The following is a 7490-nucleotide window of genomic DNA, read 5'->3' on the forward strand; positions in this document are numbered from 1 at the left end:
GTATAATCCTTTAGATTGTTAAAGTCAATAGAGTTGATTCTAAGTATATAGTATAGAGTTATATGTTACAACATATATACTAAGTATATAGTATATAGTTATATACTAAGTATATAGTATAGAGTTATATGTAGATTGTCCATTATTTATCTCTTTTTCTTTATACATGATTAGCTTATCTCTTTTTTTTTTTGTTCTATATTCCTAGACATTCTTTATGTCATTTCTCTAGTGTAATTTTTTTATTGGTAATATATTACAGCCTATTCTTATTCACCACGCTCTTCTTCATTACCCTTTGGTAAATATACAACTTGGTTGTTGTTGTTTGTCCTTCATTCTTGAAAAGGACCAATGACATTTGGAGGATGATGCCTTGACTTGCAAGTGAATTGAATTTAATTGAGGCAGGACTGTGCAAAGTCATCAGCCTCGCTCTGTCCTCCATGGTCATCTAAGTCAGTTATCCTGACCTATATACAACTTTAATTCATCAGCAACTGTACTCTTCCATTACTTAACCACACCATGCTACCATAAGAAGATTGCTAAGATGAATCTTTGTTTTAGGGAGGAGCCTGGGAACATTAAAAACATTATACAATTTCTCAATGCAATGCAGTTTACTATTCCTCTCCTATTCAATTCTGGGCCACTGGGGATATATTTTAGCTCTAGTAAAAAGAGTACTTGACATATCTACTTGGGTGTCCAACACGTATTTTAGTTAAATTCTCTAGTAATGGTCACTGCACTGATTGATTAGAGTTCTGATGTCATTGCATTGATCAGAATCCAAAACTCATTATATGTCCCACCTCTAAACTATTCTTCCAGTCACCCAGGTTCCAACCTCAGAGTAATCCTTAATTTTTCACTGTCCTTTACCCAATATGTCCAATCAGTTGAAATGTTTTGTTCTCTCTCTGTATGACATATCTTGCATCAATTCCCTTCACTCCACTTATACAGACACCATTTTCATCACTTCTCATCTAAGCTATTGCAATAATCTTCTTATTGGGCTCCCAGCTTTAGTCTCTTCCTTTTCATTCATTATTTACACAGTTAACACATTGCTGTATGAGTCTAAACGTGCCACTTCCCTGCTCAAGAAAGCTCCCTGTTACCTCTATGAAAAAATATAGTCTTTTGGTTAGCAGTTAAAAACTTTCACAGTTTGATTTCAACCTGTCATTCTATACTGATTTTATTGCTCGCTCTGTCTCTCATTCATACAGTCTAGTTCTAAACAAACTGGTCTACTTTCTATTCCCCACACATAATATTCCACCACTTTTTTTCTTTTTAAAACATTATATTCATGGTCTTTTATTTTTTTTAAATCTGTCTTTTTCCATCACCCTAACCCTACCTCTTATTTCACTCTGTATCAGTTTATATAGATCTTCCCCAAATTTCTCTGAATTCTTCATATTTGTCACTTATTATAGCACAATTATGTATTATCATATTCATATCCTACAATTTATTCAGTCGTACTCCAATTGACTGATATCCATTTTCCTTCTAGTTCTTTGCTACTACAAAAAATTCTATTATTACATCTATAAGACCTTTCCTCTATATTTGACTCTTTGGGGTAGGTATATAGTAGGTATATCACTGGGCCAAAAGGTATTCAGAGTTTACTGACTTCTTCAGTATAATTCCAAATCATTTTCCAGCTAGGTTATGAGATTCTATCTCCCACTTCAGTGGCTTTGCCTAGGCTGTCAAGAGATGTTTTGTATTGTATTGTATCGTTTTATGTTGTGTTGTGTTGTGTTGTATTGTATTGTCATCCATACTTTGGGAGGCAGGAATTTTCAGAAGAGTTGATGTAGAGAAACAGGTGGAGCAAAGGGACTCTCTTGATTTCATACATATAGTGACTGCTGTATGAATCTGGCAAGTGGAGTTTCCTTGGTAGCAAGTAACTTTCTGAACTTACTGTTCCAGAGTAAAGCTATAATATCTTCCCCTTGGGGCTCTAAGGGTACTCCTGGATAGTTAGGAATATCTTCTTAAATGTTATCAGCTCAAGCCACTATTCAGGTGTCTTTCCTTCACTGTTAGCCAGCCAGTGACTAGCATCCCAATTTCATTTAGTGACAACATCTCTTAATTTTGAAAAATGGATATTCACTTTGAAGAGATGACCAGAACTTCAGTACAAACATTTACTCTTAATACCTGAGGGGCACACTTTCCCCTATACCACCTTGGTCTCTGGGTAGAGTGGGCTCTGACCTAGAACAACTCATACCTGGGATGTTCCTATCAAGTTTACGTCCAAATTCAGCAACCCCTGGACTGGTTCCTCACAGTTGCTCCTTGTTCCTTGGAGAATTGATGCTAAAACCTGGCATGGATTCAACTCTCAGTCTCCTGAACTCTAGGATTCCTGATACTAGGGTGGCTCTGTCTCTTACCTCTCAAAATTCATAAGATTGTGACCTCCAGATTAACTCTCTTTATCTAAAATGAAAGAGCAGACAGTGGGGTAAAAGATTAAGGACTATTTCTGTGGATCCACATATGGGTATTTCTCCTTACAGTATTGTCTTCTCAGTCTCATGAGAGAAGTCAAATCAAGGGAAGAGGTACAAGAGAGGCAAAGATATATAAATTCCCCTTTTGAATACCAATCAAAGAGCTTCCTAGTTATTATGTGGTTTGTCAGTCAGAATCAGTTACAGAATATCTAAGCATATTCCAAAGTCATTATATGTCATTGCGATGTAACTTGCAGAAGTAGGATCTCCAACCTCTTCCACAAGGAAATTTGCATTAGCTGAGCAAAATGAGGTAGTCTGTGCAAGGTTATAAGGAACAGCTTTTGGCCAGTTCACTCTCTGTCCTCTCTCCCTCATTACAACTTATTTATCCTTATGTGTTCTATACTACTTAAGCGCCTAACCATTGCTTGATTCCTAGCCAAAGGGCTCAGACCATAATAAAGGATTGCCTAGGGCTGGCTCAGAGAAGGCACTGCCTGTATTGAATTCATGCTTCCCCTTAGAGCTTTCTCCTGCTGTCAGAAGTGTAATGTAGCCTTATTTATCCTTTTATTTTTAAATAAATTTTTATTGATATCCTTTCTTTTCACATTGCTTAACCTTTCCCTGTATCCCTCACTCTCCCTGCTTCTAGAAAGCCATCCCTTATTACAAATTATTTTTAAAAAGAAAGGAGAAAAAGAATAAGAAAAAAGCAGCAAAAGCAATCATCACCTGAAAATAATTTGATACTGTGTGCAATGTTTCACATTCATGAATCACAACTCTGCAAAGGTAAGAGAGAGGTGTCTTCTATAGGAAAAACAAAACAAGACAAAACAAAACACTTTATTAGATTATTTGGAAACCTTATTAATATATTGTTTGAACCTAGTTTTTTATGTGGTTAGAAATTGTCTAACCCAAAGTTTACTGTAGATCATTGCTGATCTCAGAGAAACTAGATACCAATGTAAAGAATGCTTAAACCCCACCCAGGTCTTATTTTGAGTCTGCCCACTCAGTTCTGGGATCCACTCAAAACTCTTGTGTTTTAGCTTTGTCTAACTTTTATTGAATGTTTATACTTAGCAATTAATGTACATCTCAAGCAAACTGCCTACCTGCATTGAGTTTGTGTGCTTATATCCCTGTTTTAAACTCTATATAATGTGATACTTAGCAGAGATTCAGAGCAAGGCAGACTTTTTTCAAGCTGTCTCTTTTGCCACATGCCTAAATAAAATTCATTCTAAAAACCTTTTTAGGTTTTGGGGTTTCTTCTCTACTTACAATTTTGGTGTCAAAAGTGGGATCCCTTGATAGTCAATTCAGTAAACTTGAAGATTCTTGGAGAGCACAGAAGCTGAGTAAGTCTTTATGATCTCTGGATCAAGCATGAATGGGACTAATCAGTAGAGCTAGAACTTGATAAGTTTTCCAGGTTTAAGGTTAAACACAATCAAGCCACAGATTAGAACTGAGGACTCTGGATGTCCAGAAAGCTAAGGTGGTGTGTTTGGTCTTAGCCCAGAGAAGGATTCAGCTAGTTTTAACCTATCTAGCTCGGCCACCTTGATCTGCAAACCAATAGTTTCTTTGGCTTGATCACCCAAGGGATCTAGGGGCAGTGCTATCATCAATTAAAATCTGGTTAAAATTCAGCTAGTCCTTTGGCAGAACTTTCTTTTTCTTTTTCTTCCTGCATTTCTTCCCTTAACCTTCCCATGATACTTGGTCTAAGATTGGCTGAAAGCCACCCTGATGAACAAGGAGTTATGATCCAGGACTTGAAAACAAAGACCACTTTTTCAGATATTTGTATCTTGTCTTGTCCTGATCTTTGTTTAAGCTATTTGAGTGATCTTGATGAATTTGTCGAACCAACATTAGTCCTACACTTGTTCACATAGGACCACCCCAGCTTAGTGTGGGAAATTTGAATCCAGGCAATAAGACTGGATGGGGCTTCCACTTCAGGAGTTCTCCTGTGAGCATAAGGTTGTATTTCCCTTGGAAATTTTTTTTGAGCTACTGCGATTCTTTTTTTTTTATTAATTTATTTTAATTTATCAACAATCACTTCCATAAGCTTTTGAGTTTTAATTTTTTCTCCCCCTCACCAAGATGGCATGCAATCTAATATAGGCTATACATATACATTCCTATTAAACATATTTTCACATTAGCGATGTTGTAAGTAAGAATTAGTACTAATAGGAGGAACCACCAGAAAGAGGAAACAAAACACAACAGAAGAAAAAAACAGCAAATAGTATGCTTTGATCTGCATTCAAACTCCATAGTTCTTTCTTTGGATGTGGACAGCATTTTCCACCATGAGGCTTTTGGAGAGGTCTTAGATCCTTGTATTGCTGAGGAGGGTTAGGTCTATCAAAGTCAGTTATCACTCAATGTGGCTGTTACTATGTACAACATTCTTCTGGTTCTGCTCACTTCACTCAGCATCAAACCATACAAGTCTTTCCAGGTTTATCTGAAGTCTGCCTGTTCATCATTTCTTATAGCACAATAGTATTCCATTACATTCATATATCACATTCACAATTATGATTACTATCTGTGTCTTTCTCTCCATCCTTTTCCTCCGCTGTTTATGCTTTTCTTTCTCTTTTCTCCTTTTCCCTCCTCACTAATGTTTTGCTTTTGACCACCGCCTCCCTCAGTTCCAACTCCCTTCTATTAGCCCCCTCCCTTTTCTTTCCCCTTTTCCCTCCTACTGCCTATAGGGCACATTAGATTTCTATGCCTAACTGATTATGTTGTTCCCTTCTTGAGCCAAATCTGATGAGAGTAAGGTTTAAACAGTGCTCATCTCCCTCCCTTCTTTCCCTCTGCTGTAATAGGTTTTTGTGCTTTTTCCTGTGATGTAATTTACCTTTGTCTGCCTCCTCCTTTCCTTTTATCTCAGTACATTTTCTTAGTTAGATCAGATTAGTTCACTTACTAGGATCCATTTAACCCACTTGATTAGATTTTTTTCATCCTTACGTCAAAGTCAATTTATACCCACCCCCTTTATGTATACCCCTTTAACATGGTGTAATAACAATACAGCTCTCAAGAGTTACAAGTGTCATCTTCCCTTGTAGGAATGTAAACAGTTTGCCCTTATTAACAACATATTGTATCTTTCTGTCCTGTTTATCTTTTTATGTCTCTCTTGAGTCTTGTATTTAAAGATCAAATTTTCTGTTGAGCCCTGATCTTTTTATCAGGAAGGTATGGAACTCCCTTATTTCATTGAATATCCAATTCCTCCCCTGAAAGATCATGCTCATTTTCACAGGGTAGTTGATCCTTGGTTGTAATCCAAGCTCCTTTGCCTTATGGAATACCATGTTTCATGTCCTACGGTCTTTTAATGTAGAAACTGCAAGGTCCTCTGTAATCCTGACTGTGGTTCCATGATGTTTAAATTGTTTCTTTCTGGCTGCTTGCAATATTTTTTCTTTGACCTGGTAATTTTGGAATTTGGTTACTATGTTCCTTGGTGTTTTAAATTTGGGATCTCTTTCAGGAGGTGATTGATGGATTCTTTCTATGACTATTTTACTCTCTGGTTCTAGGACCTCAGGGCATTTTTTCTTTATAATTTCCTGAAAGATATTGTCCAGCCTCTTTTTTTCATCATGATTTTCAGGTAGACCAATGATTTTTAAATTGTCTCTCCTTGATCTTTTTTCCAGGTCAGTTGTTTTACCAATGAGGTATTTTACATTTTCATCTATTTTTTCATTCTTTTGTTTTTGTTTGACTGATTCTTGCTTTCTCATAGAGTCATTAGCTTCCATTTGCTCAATTCTAATTTTTAACAAATTGTTTTCTTCTATTAGACTTTGTACCTCTTTCCCCATTTAGGCAATTGGATTTTTTAGGGATTTGTTTCCTTCAGTGTACTTTTCTTCCAGTTGGCCAATTGTATTTTTTTAAGGACTTGTTTTCTACAGTTAATTTTTGTCCTTCCTTTTCCAAGCTGTTGACTCTCTCTTGCATACCTCTCATTTCTTTTCCCATTTTTTCTTCTATCTCTCTCATTTGACTTTTTAAATCCTTCTTGAACTCTTCTAAGAAGGCTTTTTGGGCTTCAGACCAGTTTATATTCCCTTTTGAGGTTCCAGATGTGATTTTGTTGGCAATATTGTCCTCTTCAGAATTTCTGCCTTGATCTTCACTCTTCCCATAATAAGAATCTATTGTATGTTTCTTTTTGCTCATGGTGTTTGCTCATTTCCTGGACTTTAAAGAGATTGTTCTTTCCTGTTGGGGAGTAGAGGACACTGACACAAGCTTCTTCTGTTGGGAGCCTAGGGCCTGGTCAATGGCTTTGTGTGCTGGGGCCTCCAATGTTGGCAGTTGGAGGCTGTAGGATTCTGGCAGCTTACCTGGTGTTGGGTTGGAATCAGCAACATTGAAACTCTTGGGGTAGGATTGGGTAGTGTGGCTCCTGGAGATTTCCTGCTCACCCAGGCCTTTCCTTCTTTTTGCTTTCATCAGCTCCTTTCAGATGGATGTTGTAGGGTGTTTATCCACCTGGGGCCCCTTGGAGTGCTGCTTCCCTTAGTTTTGCTGAGGCACTGGGAAAGCCAGTTGCTATAGAATGCTGAGGCACCTGGTGGTTTTCTGAGCTGGTTTCCACCAGTTCCCCTGCACTTTATGTATACCCCTTTATGAGGGACTGTGGGGGGGGGGGGTCCAGGTGTTGGTGTTTGCCTGCTCCACCACCTGGGCTTCAGGATCTCTTCCTGGTATGCTGAGGTGGGGCTTTCCACTAGCTTGCTGGGATGTCTTCTGTTCTGTACTGTTCCCCTTTCCCCAAGGTAAGAGGGGCCTTTCTAGTTAATTCCTCAAGCTACCTGGGCTACTGGACTGCTGCACCCCATCTTTCTTCTGGTTTAGCTGTTCCAGGGTTTTTCCTGGGATGACATTTTCTGGGCTTTCAGGGATTCATAGGGGAGGGTAAGAAAG

This window comes from Vombatus ursinus, unplaced genomic scaffold (genome assembly GCF_900497805.2).
Source record: "Vombatus ursinus unplaced genomic scaffold, bare-nosed wombat genome assembly UNPS02014792.1, whole genome shotgun sequence".
In the NCBI taxonomy this organism is placed as follows: Eukaryota; Metazoa; Chordata; class Mammalia; order Diprotodontia; family Vombatidae; genus Vombatus; species Vombatus ursinus.